This window comes from Mus pahari, chromosome 16, assembly GCF_900095145.1.
Source record: "Mus pahari chromosome 16, PAHARI_EIJ_v1.1, whole genome shotgun sequence".
NCBI classification, from domain to species: Eukaryota; Metazoa; Chordata; class Mammalia; order Rodentia; family Muridae; genus Mus; species Mus pahari.
The window spans coordinates 56,895,241-56,908,639 of record NC_034605.1 but is presented as its reverse complement, the minus strand read 5'-3'; the positions used below and the strand labels follow the sequence as shown (position 1 = coordinate 56,908,639).

Here is a 13,399-nt window from a genome sequence, read left to right as displayed (position 1 = left end):
ATTGGGAAGAGAGGCCCCTTGGTCTTGCAAACTTTATATGACCCAGCACAGGGGAAGGTCAGGGCCAAGTAGTGGGAGTGGGTGGGTAGGGGAGCGGGGGGGGGGGATAGGGAACTTTCAGGATAGCATTTGAAATGTAAATAAAGAAAAAAAAAGCACTGAGTCCACATTCAAAGCATGAGTTTCTATTCCTACCGCCTGTCCCCAGCGTCTTCCCCATCTCAGCAGAAAGTGTTTCCACTCATCCTCTGTTTAAGCATTTTATCATCTGCCTTTTAAAATAGTCTCTCACCACCTGACTGCTATGTTTGAATGTGATTGGTCTCCTCTGAAAAATCATGTCGGAGTTTTAGCCTCATGGTAACACATTAAGAAGATAGGACAAAATCCAACTATTGTGTTAGAGGCTGTCTTTGGGGATGATGGGAATTGGACAACGTCATTTGGGGAGCCCTGTGACTACTTTTCTGGGCTACTTTATTTGGTCCTTTTACCTACCATCTTTCTACACGTATTTCCCTGTAATCCCTTCCAACCCCCAACACTAGGTAGGAAATAAAGGTTAGAAGAGAAAGAGAACATAGATCTCATTAGACTACTTCCCGCTGATTAGGGGCATAGTGTTCATCTTCTAATCTTCATCATTGGGATATCTTTAGCCAGCAGCCCAGCAAACCAACAACCAGTAACCAGCAATGCAACAGTGCAACAATCCAACAATCCAACAATCCAACAGTCCAGTAATCCAGTAATCCAGCATTCCAGTAGTCCAGCAGTCCAGCAGTCCAGCAATCCAGCAATCCAGCAATCCAGCAATCCAGCAATCCAGCAGTCCAGCAATCCAGCAGTCCAGCAATCCAGCAGTCCAGCAATCCAGCAGTCCAGCAATTCAGCAATCCAGCAATCCAGCAATCCAGCAACAGCAAAAACAGCAAATGCAACAGCAAGAACCAGCAGCAGGGGGAGCAATAGCCCACTCAGGCTCTCTGGGAGCTCTTGAACTACACCCTCTCAAGAGTCCCCAGAATTTCAAATGTAAACCATCTGCAGGTGGCAAAAATCACAGTTAGTAACCCTGTATCCCACACCTGAGATTAAAGCAAAAACATACTCACATGACATAACTTGAAAACAAAACAAAACAAAACCAAAATTCTCACAACCCCACAATTAAATCCTGTCAGCTTTGTAAGGAGAAAGGCCAGACAGCACATGCATACTGTCTCAAGCCAGCAATCACCTGAGCTTTGGGACTATAGTGGCTATTTTTGATTGTCAACTTCACCTAAAATTAACTAGAACCCAACTGGCTGGGTATACTGTGAGAGTTTTTTCTTTCATTATTTGAAGTGGTAAAACCTATCCTTAATCTGGGTATTTTGAGGTAGGAAGACCCACCTTTTATCTGGGCCACACCTTTTGGTGGCCGTCTATATAAAAGGTATGAAAGGAAAAAGCTGCTTGGTCTCCATCTCTCTAGTTCTTCCTTGGCATTAATGTCTACGTCTTCATGATTCTTTCTTATACTAAAGACCAGTCAAGCCATCCCGCCTTGTGGGCTGAACGACTCCTGGATTCTTGGCCCTTCCATTGTCAGACAGCTATTGCTGGGCTAGCTAGCCCCTAGTCTGTAAGACATGATAATAAACCCCATATATTTCATTCTATGAGTTCTGTTTCTTTAGAAAATCCTGACTAATAAAGGGATGCTACATACAGGAAAGCCACCACCACAGGTAGCCCATTGAAGGGACCTGCTGCGGAAGGTTGCAGTCCACTCTGTCCAGACAGCTCTCCAAGCTTGGTGTAAGATGGAGGACTCCCATCCTCATGAACAGAGGAGACTTCCTCGTCCCCGGTCCAATAAAGCACCTATCCCCGCTGTGACAGCGTGCCATGTGCTGCCACTGGGGTGTTTGTACTAAAAAAAAAAAAAAAAAAAAAAAAAAAAAAAGATGGAGGACTCCCTTCCCCCAGCAGGGATTCCTACTTTCTGCCTGACCTTATTTGGAAGATGTCCGCGAGCATGGATGTCTGGCTTATCTTAAGCTTAACCAGTTCCCTATTTAAAAAAAAAAAGAAAAAGAAAGAAAGAAAGTTTCCCCCTTACTGTCCGTACGATAATTAGGTGTTGTGCTCCCACCTGGGTGATAGGATTATACTGCGCAATGCAAATAAAGCATACTGTGAACACCAATCAGGCAATCCCCTAGAGGCCGTCTTCTTATATATTCTTCTCACTCAGTGAATAAAGTTGAGCTGGCTCTCTGAAGCTGATCCTGGAAGTCTGTCATTCCATTGTGCTTAGGGACTGTCAGAACCCTGTCCTCTGACTCTACTCCCCTGACCCTTGTGGGCAGTACCCTATGACCCCCAAAGAAATGGGAGACACACTGGACCCTGTGGAGCCTGTGGACCCTGGATTTTCAGAATGAGGCATAGTCATCTGGGTAGTTTGTCAACTTGATGCAAAGCCTAAAATCATCTTCCAGAAGTGAATTTCAACTGAGGAAATTACCTCCACAAGATTGACCTGTAAGCAAGCTTGTGTGACATTTCCTTGATTAACGATTGCTGTGAGAGAGTCCAACCTTTGGTGTTTTGAATAGGAATGGCCCTCAAAGGCTTATATATTTGATGTGTAGTCACCAGGGAGTGGCACTGTTTGAAAGGATTAGAAGGATAGGGAGATGCAGCCTTGTTGGAGGAAGGGTGCAAACTGGGGTTGGACTTTGAGTGTTCAAAAGCCCATGGCAAGCCCAGCCTCTCTCTCTTGGCCTGCAGATCAGGATGTAGCTCTCAGCTAATGCTCCAGGCCCATTCACACCACCACCATGCTCAGTCATAAAGATAATGGATTAAACCTCTGAAACTGTAAGCCAGCCCGTAATTAAAATTTTTCTTTTATAAGAGTTGCCTTGGTGGTGGTGTCTCTTTCCAGCAATAGAACACTGACTAAGATACAGCCCACTGTGGATGGTACCACCTCTGGGCATATGGTCCTGAGTTGTATAAGAAAAGAAACTGAGGGAAGTCATGAAGAACAAAACCAGTAAGTGGCATTCTTCCATGGCCTCTGCTTCAGTTCCTGACTTCCTCGGTGATGGAGTGTGACCTGAAAATTGGAAGCTGAAGTAAAACCTTTTCCTTCCCAAGTTGTTTTTGATCATGTGATAATGTATCACAGCGACGGAAACCTCGAAAAGACACCAGGCAAGTTACAGTCTAAATACACTCATTGGTTCTGGGGTAAGGACCTAGATCCCGATCTGTAGTGACATAGACATGCAACTGTAGGGTTTCTGCACATCTATGGGCCTTTGTCTTACCTTTAATAACCTAAGGACAAAGGCACAGGGTCTCTACGTAGCTAAGAACTGAGAAGCTGAATTCTCAGGGCCCAGGAAGTGGTAAGGTGCAGAATACTCAAGAACCACTCCAAAGGAGATGGGGCTTGATGAAGGAGCATAGGTGACAGAATGCTGCTGGAGCGATGACTTACGGGCAGAAGACAAGAGCGGGAACATCAGAGGGGTCTTGGCTACCAACTGGTAGTGTTTCGACATGAACAGACGCTGTGGGTAATGCTCCCTATTTCTGTATCTTTCCTTCTTTCCCTTTCTCTGCTTCCTCAGAGTTAACGCCGTCCACAGACCTCATGTTACAAGATGGCGGCACTGGCTTTAGCTTATTTACTTTCTTATTTTTCTCGAGATGGCAAGAGCCATAGTATATTTCTTCAGTACTCAGCTGTCTCTCCTTGGCCCAGGTTCTCCACGCCATCCCACTCGTGGTGACAAATACGATAACTGATTAGTCAGGCTTGGGTAACTGACTCTGGAAGCAGAGAGGGATCCAACTGTCCCAGAAGCCAGAGTACTGGTAAGGGAGGTGGGGAGTGGCTCAGAAGGAGATCAGATGAGCCCCGTTTATAATTACTTATTCACAAGCTGCAGACAAGCATTCTGCTCTGAGAAGTGGGAGACACACACCTTGTCTGTGTCTCTGTGGTGGGGGCCGTAGTGTGAGGACAAGGGAGAGAGGGGGAAATTAATGCAAGAGAACAGCACAGGAGGGATGCTGTGGCGGGAGACCAGAGTGCCCACTCCGCAGAAGGTCAAGTTCTGCGTCGGAATTTGCTTCCTGCGTGATTTCTGACATGCATTTATTTCTATGTCTCGCTCCTGTCTTGAGCACACACGGTAGGTTTCTGTCGGAGAACTGGAGAATTTGGGCAGTCCTTGGCCCAGCAGGACAACTTCACACACTGCAATGGCTCTTATAATTCCTTGCTTTCATAAAAGACTCAACTGTAGGTGAATCATTGATTCAGAAAGCTTTGGGAGAGGGGAAGAAAGCAGTCACATCACTTGTCAGAAACAGCCTGCGTTGGACATGTGGACCACATCCCTTCAAACCACAGAATGGAGATGTGCAGAAGCGGTCAGCAGAAAGATGCAGACCTGGGGGTTCGGTGCTGTTACTAGGTGTTGATGGGGTCTGCTATCCCAAGGAATCCACACTCAGTGACTTCCTAGGCTCTTCCGGTCTCTGCCTCTGTCCCTGGTGACTCTCCAGTGTCTGAAGCTCAGAAACACAACAGCAATCCCCCCATAGGAAACACACAAAGAAACAACCCCCACCCCCACCCATTTGCATTCAGAAGACTCAGTATTTCATCCTTGCCCTACCAATAGCTCCCTTACAATTTTCCCTCCACCCCTGTTCCGTGTCAGGCTTCACTGCCGCTGGAATCAGCCTGTAATTTCCATTCTGTACCCTCTTCCCCTTTGGGTGATTACCACTCTCCCCATGTAATTACTAAGCCTCCCTAAATAGAATCCTAATGACCGTAAGACATTTCATTGTGTGTCTGGGATTGTTGTATTTAATCATTTGCTATTTTTTGAACCTTCAGTAGTTTCCAAGTTGTCACTAGGGGTTGATCTCTTATCAGTGACTCATTTTCTGGGAAAACTTATTTCCTATCTCTGACAACATCACGAGAAAACAATCCCGGATGCAGGAATGCCGCAACCGAGGTCGGGACCTGTCTTGGGCTCTTCGGAAGTCTGTGAACACTTTAGTCTTGCAGATAATGTCAGGCCTGTTGGGGATGCTGTGCGCACATAGCGGTACTTGCAGAAACACGAGCATGCCCATGTTCTACATCTGCAGCAACGGCTGTGCACACACGTAGCATCTGCTGTGAGATTGGCAAGCAACCCTTTAGACTCTGCCATCTGCAGACTGGGGTCGGAGGACTCCAAGGAGGTCTACACCGATGCCTCTAACTGATAGCTTCCAGCTCAGACACCACACTACAGCTTAACCTAAGCTTCCCTGTGCAATCGACAAAGCTGTGAGCTGAAAGCTTTCTCATCCTTCCCTGAAGAGTGGCACGCCCCAGGCCACTCCTTCCCCTTAGGCACAGCTCCACATTTCCTTTCTGGCTTTCTTGATCATAGTGCAAGAGATCATTCCTTCCTTCCTTTGTTTCTTTGTTTCTTTCTTGTCTTTTTTCTTTTGTTTTTGTTTTTGAGACAAGGTTTCTCTGCCTTAGCCCTGGCTGTCTAAACACTACCAGTTGGTAGCCAAGCCCCCTCTGATGTTCCCACTCTCCTCTTCTGTCTGTAAGTGATCGCTCCAGCAGCATTCTGTCACCTATGCTCCTTCATCAAGCCCCATTTCTGCTTGAATGCTGGCAAACATTCCCAGGACAAATAGCCAAATAGACTCTGCAAGAGTAACAAGAAACTCACGGGAGAAGAAACAGCAAGAGCTCCCCCAAAACAAACAAACAAACAACCCACAAGTGCACATAAAACAGTCACCACCATTAGTGTAGACCAAATGAAAACTAGTTTCTATTTCTCAGTCAGACTTTCACAAAACTGTTACTGTCTGGCCCATATGTGGACACTAGGAAGGTGTAAAGCATCAAGAGCCAGTATGAGGATCAAGGAGGATGTGAATGGGTTCTATGACCAATCTCTCCATCACAGAAAAATCTTGAGCACCTGTATCAGATAAAGATATTAACAGGTTCTAGAGGAATTCTTGGGGACACCTCAGCTGCCCATCAACTGTGCAACGCATTGGTCAACAAACTCTGACAAAGGCCAAGAGCTGATACAGTATCACCTACATGGGGACTGGCTCCAGGATCCCCAGCAAATGTCAGGATTGGAGGATGCAGTTCCCTTATCTAAAATGGAGTACTGTCTCATAGAGCCTCGTACTTCTGCCCGTAGACTTTGAGACATCTCTGGATTATTTAGGATATCTAATGCAAGGCAAATGCTGGGCAAACACTTTATCCTGCATTGTTCTGGAGATAACAGTAAGGAAAGAAATTCTGTGTTCAGCGCAGAAGGCTTTCCTCCCTGAATTTCTTGTTCTGCAGTTGATTAAGTCCTCCGATGTGGAACTCGCAAGCACAGAGGAACAGGTATGCTCAGGCTATGCTATTACTGCGGTTACTCATTCCACCATTAGGCAAGGAAAACTACCAGAGAGAAAATAAGAAGGATCTCTTGCCAGGCATAGTTACATTGTCTTTAAACCCTGTGTGACAATCCCTGACACATGGCCACGGTGTCCAGGGAAGACAAGGTAACCTGGAAGTCCACCTACTTCTTTAAGGTCATCCAACTTTTAGATGATTATCAAGAGTGCTGCACCGTGGGAGCAGACAGTGTGGGCTGTAAGCAGGCCAGCAGATTGGCATGGTCCTGCAAGGCAAGGCTATAGAGCTGATGAGAAAGAACCCCAGGATATGCACGGCTATACAGAGGCATCTGTAAACTCTCCAGCTCTGGAAAAACTGCTGAATTCAGGGACATGCTGCTGTCCAGTAAAGTGCAGGCTGCCATTTCCCCGCCATGGGAGGTCACTGTGCCAGCTCAGGACAGCGGGGTGGAAGAAGACCTCTTTGTTCCAGGCCTTTTGGTATCACCACTAAAATCTCCAGAGGTACCACTGATGTTCTGAGCGACGTGAGCTGATGACAGAGGCAAAGTGAGAGCCAGTGAGGCCACACTACAGAACACATTGAGCATCTCCGCCTTCTCCTGTGGGCTGATTACCCAGCAGGTGTTAGACAGTAGCAGCATCTACAGCCTGGAAGTGCGTGACATCACAGAGCAAACTCTGCACTCTGGATTCCTGGAGGGTGTCCTAACTGCTGCCAGTGTTTGTCTGCACCCAACTCTTCCCTCAGTGCCACATCTGTCATCAGTGGGTACCTGCAGGTCCTGGCTTTATCTGCGGAGTCTGAGGATACCTTGTAACTTGATGAAAAGATGAAGGCCTTCGTGCCTGATCCATTTGCACTCTTGGCTGCTGCCCACACATCTGCCACCATCACTGATGACAAAAGCCTGAAGCCCTGGGCAAGGGTGAAGCCAAGGAAGTGTGGGGGTGGTCAGATGAGGCTGTGGTATTTGGTCTCTGACTAACTCCTACAAAGCAACAAGCTCAGCCAGCTTAGCTTGAGAAACATGGCAATAATAGCTCACTTCTCAGAAGAGGAGGAGGAGGAAGAGGGAGAGGGGGAAGAGGAGGAGGAGGAGGAGGAGGAGGAGGAGCCATGGGCTGTGTTCTAATAAAGCTCAATTTTTAAAAATAGTCTAACAACATACATTGAAAATGCTACAAGGGGTCTGGAGAGATGGCTCAGTGGTTAAGAGCACCGACTGTTCTTCCAGAGGTTCTGAGTTCAATTCCCAGCAACCACATGGTGACTCACAACCATTTGTAATGGGATCTGATGCCCTCTTCTGGTGCATGTGAAGAGAGTAATGGTGTACGCATACACACAAAATAAATAAATCTTTTTAAAAAAGAAAAGAAAATGTTACAGGACAGCAGATGGATATTAGGTACATATTTTAGAGCAGAGGAAGGTCAGAGACAAGATGATACATACCCTTGAGCTGATTTATAGAACTCCCAAGCCATGCATACTAAGCCACATTATTCTGGGGCATCACAATGAAAACCTGAACTCGAGCACCAAGCACCCCCTCTCTTTAGCAGAATGCAGACAGCTGCACTATTAAGGCGAGCCAAAAAGACTCAGGACACTGGGATTCCACATCACAGACTCAGTGATAAGAATGGCAACTAGGTACATGGCCAGAGCCATGCAGAGACCACTACAGCCTGGTGGAGAAAATGCTTCTGCAAGGACAGATGTCCAGCAGCTGCCTGCCTGTGCATCACTGCCTGTAAGTGATGCACTCAACTGAGAATGTCTGTTCTATGTGATCCTTTGCAAGTCCCCTTTATAGCCTGTTGCTCTGTGGCTATGCCCTCTTGAATTTCCCACACATGTGCCTTCCTGGGTCGGTTCAGAGACTGTCCATTTGCTGTTTAGGTCGACAGTCTTTCTATACCTGATTTTAGGGCTCCTGTACAATATCCTGGTCTCCAGTGTCTGTAAGGCCCTTCCTCCACCTTTGGCTACTCACTCCACTTTGTCATTGATCACATTCACTCAGCAGCTTTGGATTTTAATAAAATCAACTCCTTCTTCTGTGGTTTGTGCCTTTTACGTTTTTTTTTTTTAATTGAAAATAGATTTTTTTTCTTAAAAAAAAAAAAACTTTTTATAGATTCTTTGTGAATTTCACATCCCGCACCCTAATCACACTCATCCCCCTCTCTCCATATCCACCCTCCATCCTTGCAAATGTCCCCACTGGCAAAAAAAACCCAAAAGACAAAGATAAAAAAACAGACAAACAGACAAACAAACAGAAACCTCTTATGGAAGATGCAGTGTGTCACGCAGCATACCCTTTTGCCTAAACAGATTTACTTGCAAATGTTTACGACAATTCATCCTGAGTCTGGTTCCAGGGCTGTGGCTTCTGCTACTCTATCAATACTTGAACCTCACTGGGGACCTTCCTCTCAGATATCCTGTTGTCATTTCCCTGTGTCTTGGAGATCCTGCTGCTTTGGATCTGCAGGACTGGCCCCTTCACACTCTCCAGTGGTTCATAGATGGGGTAAATGACTGAGTGGGCCAACCCAAAGCCCTGGATCTGGGCCTGGATGGTAGCTGATGGCAGCTAAGTTGGTTAGCCTGCCAGTTCTCCCATGCTCACACCATCAGGACCAGCTCTGCAGCATTGCCCAGGCAAGGGTTGGGGCCAGCTATGTGTAGCCCTTGGACATCAACATGGCCTTTGTGCCAGCCCAGACCAGGGACATCAGTGTGATGGTTTGTATATGCTCGACCCAGGGAGTGGCACTATTAGAAGGTGTGGCCCTATTGGAGTAGGTGTGGCCTTGTTGGAGTAGGTGTGTCACTGTGGGCATGGGCTCTAAGACCCTCATCCTAGCTGCCTGGAAGCCAGCATTATGCTAGTAGCCTTCAGATGAAGATGTAGAACTCTCAGCTCCTCCTGCACCATGCCTGCCTGGACACTGCCATGCTCCTGCCTTGATGATAATGGACTGAACCTCTGAACCTGTAAGCCAGCCCCAGTTAAATGTTGTCCTTGTAAGAGTTGCCTCAGTCATGGTGTCTGTGCCCAGCAGTAAAACCCTAACTAAGACAATCAGCATGGCCTTTGGTGGTAACATGGACCACGGGCATCTACACAGACCCCCACTGCTGCAGGGCCACAGACCTAGTCACGGTCCTTGGTAGCAGCACTAGCTAGGACCTCACAGTGGCCTCAGGTGGCAGCGAAGGCTGCTCCCAACAGGCTGTTTCTCACCACCCTCTCTTCATTGTGCACACATTGCTCAGCTTCTCATTTTCTCCCATCTCTCCATCACTTACTTGCTCATCTCAGTGGCACCCGGGCCTCCGAGTGTCCTCCACCCCACCCGCACAGCATGGCTACAGGCTGAGGTTCAAAAATAGATTTTTTTTTTCATACACTACATTCTGATTATGGTTTTCCCTCCTCCAATTCCTCCCACTTTTTCATTCTTAAAAAACCTTTTCCATTTAAAAATACAAGACGCTTCATGAATTTGCACATCTTTCTTGCACAGGGTCTATGCTCGTGAGTTTGCACATGGTCTTTGCACAGGGTCCAAGCTCATGAGTTTGCACATCGTCTTTGGACAGGGTCATGCTCATTCTCTGCTGAGCATGTCATTCTGGGTTTACTGCCAGGGGCCTGCGTTGGCCTTTTGGGGTTTGGAGCTGAAGCGGAACACAGAGTTGGATGAAGGACAAAAGAGTTACCATCTCCAGCCTTGTAACTCTCTCTAACTGTGCTGGGGACTGGAATCTGATGACCTCTGGAAAGGTTACACTCCGGTGCTTATTCTGTGGCTGAAAACCGCGAGCTTCTTTTCTCTTTCGCGAGCTTCTTTTCTCTTTAACTCTCTGTGCTTTATTAAGCACTGAAAACCTAACTCTTTGTGCTTAATTAAATGCTGGAGAAACTTAGCTCTTTGTGCTTAAATAAGTGTTGATCTCTTATTTTATAATTCTCTTATTATTTGTGCTTAAATAAATGCTGATTTCTGGGGATTAACCTATGCAGTGGGGAATTGGGCAAAAGGTTTATTGCTAGTCCTCCTTTCCTGGCTAGTCATCCAGGAGCCACGCAAGAGGCCTGGAGCTTGTTAACTCTTTTTGAACCAGAGAGAAAAGAAAGGAAGAGAAAGAAGTCACTCACACAGACAACACACACACCAACTGAAGGGGGAAAATGGCCACATCATTTTTCTTTATTGCCTTCAGCTTTTCATAGCTTTTAGACAAAAAGTTCTCCATGTAAGAATTACCTGATAGATAAAATGTTACAGAAAAGGGGAGTTACAGAAAGGTATCAGTTACAAGTCCAAAGCAGCGTTTCAGACTGTAAGTTCATTATAAGTTCAAAGCAACAGTTTTCACATGGCCTTGCCTTATCATAGTGTACACCTGCGGCTTCATCCTTGGACCTGAATGTTTTTCCTCGAACACAAATTTGTCCCAAGTCTATTTATCTTTTTAGCATAATCATGGAAGCTCATTGTTTTTCTTACTATGCAGCCTTTACTTACTATTTATGAGGAGTGGGCACGTTCTATTCTTGATTCTACCTTTATTACATCTTTCTAGCAAAAACAACTAAAACCATCTCTTAAAATTTTCTTCTTAAAATTATTTTAGCCAAATCAATAACTTATGAAATCATTAATTCATCTAAGCAGCATTAATTCGTGAAAGATCGTCTTTGTGTTGATCTGCAGGAAGTTTGCCCAGTAGGTGGCCTGAGGCCTAGGAATTGTTAGACTATATAAAAGTGATAGGAGAGGCATATCAATAGCAAGAAGCAGTCCTGGGATGAAGTCTCTTAGGGCCTTGCCTCTCAGAGCTCACCTATCATAGACCATGCAAAAAATGGTGGGCCATCTCCAGGAAAGTCATCTGCTAGCCTTAGCCTTTCCCGGATGGCTCCTGGCAGTTTACTGTCTGTGCTGCTGGAGCAAGCACTGTTTTATTCAGTATCTAATCAAAAAAGGTACCTTCTTATCTGGACATGAAAAAGGGTTTTCCTCTAACGTGTTCTTAAACATTCTCGGCTGGGTTCTGGTGACAGCACGTTCATCCCTTGGGTAGTTCTGTGGAGGCAGCTTCGTGTTCTCTGCTGAGACTGGGAAGCTAAGAGAGGCAGTGAGTTCCTCAAGGTTCACAGTCGAGAATGACCAGATGGAGTGAGATCTATGTCCACAGGAGTCCAGAGCTTGTTCCTGAATCCCATAGCCACAGGCTTACTTCCTTCTTGACAGATTAGGCTGGGATGCACAGTCCAAGTCTGTTCTCCAGCGGAGGGCAGCTCATCTCAGAGGAGGAGGTGGATACTGGTCACTTGCTACAGTCGGTATGGCTTCCTACATGGGGCATGTGGTTAAGCTGGGAACCACACTGGGCTCTTGGCATTTCATTACCACGATACTTGGCCATGTTGGCTTCCTTCCCATATGGCTTTGGCCTTCCCGGGGTACCATGATGGCTTCCTTCCCCTAGGGCAGGTGGTGGGCTCCCTGTTGGTTCATGGCTGAGTGTGAAAGTGGCCACTCTAAAGTGCTCTCTTTTGTTTGGCTTTGCTTTTCTTAGAAGTTTGAGTTCTGCCTTTGAGCCTGGTGTTCCAGGTACGGAAAGCTCCCAGCACGGTGTTGAACAAGCTCCTGAAAGTAGCTTGCAGAGAAGATCCACTTTTGAGTGATCAAGGGGGGTTGGACCCCTGAGTCATGGTCTCTAGGCTAGCTCTCCGTAGCTCTGGCAGGACCCAGAAGTAATTGTGTAGGTATGCAGATATGGCTCACTTTGACAACAAAGGGCTTATGACTTGTGACAAAAATTACATCTCCAAGTGGTCAGTGCACTACTAGGTTATCCTTGGTCACATGACCTAAATCTAGCACTTCCTCTGGTAGGCTCATCTCCAAGCCTTTCCCCCAAATCCAAACCTCCCGTGTTCACTTGGATACTTCATGACATAAAGAAAGTCATTATTTGGTCTTATAGGTCTCAGTTCACCAGATCTTCACAAATGATCCTCGAACTGTCATGACTGGTGAAGATATCCCAAGGAGACACACATACACACACACACACTTACACACTCACAACTCACTCATACATACACATACTCACAAACATACACACACTCACTCATATATGCACTCACACCCTCTCACACAAACACATACACACTCACTACACTCACACACTCACACAGTGCATTCACACACTCACACACACATATACACACTCACACCCTCTCACACAAACTCACACATATACACACTTACTACACTTACATACTCGCTCACACACTACATTCACACACACATACATGCACTCACACCCTCTTACACAAACACACACATATAAACACTCACTACACTCACACACTCACTCACACACTACATTCACACACACATACATGCACTCACACCCTCTTACACAAACACACACATATAAACACTCACTACACTCACACACTCACTCACACACTACATTCACACACTTATACACATGCTCACACAATTCACTCTCACACACACTCATATACTCATACTGACACACACTCATAATACTCACTCAGACACTCACACAGATAGACACACACACCAGCTATCAGACTACTCAGACAATGAAACTGAAGGAACTAGAATTTCCCAAAACATGTCATGATGGGGAAGGAAAAGGCTTGGCCATCATGCCAGGCAAGTAGGGAGCCTGTCTGCCTGAAAGAGTCCACATAGTTCTCACACCTCATCAGAGAGGCTTCCAGGAGAGGCAGAAGCTGATGGCAGTCATCTGTGGACCACACCTTGACCAGGACTGCTTAGCTAGGCAAGCCTCTGACCTCTGCTTAAACCCAAACCCCATGTCAGGATGTCAGGACCCTGGAAGACGACCTTGGGCTCA

The 13,399-nt window shown here is 46.3% G+C and overlaps 1 pseudogene; it reads left to right on the top strand.

Moving 5' to 3' along the window:
• Positions 1-6,588: 6,588 nt before the first annotated feature.
• Positions 6,589-7,460, top strand: LOC110333697 (annotated as a pseudogene).
• The last annotated feature ends 5,939 nt before the right edge of the window (positions 7,461-13,399 follow it).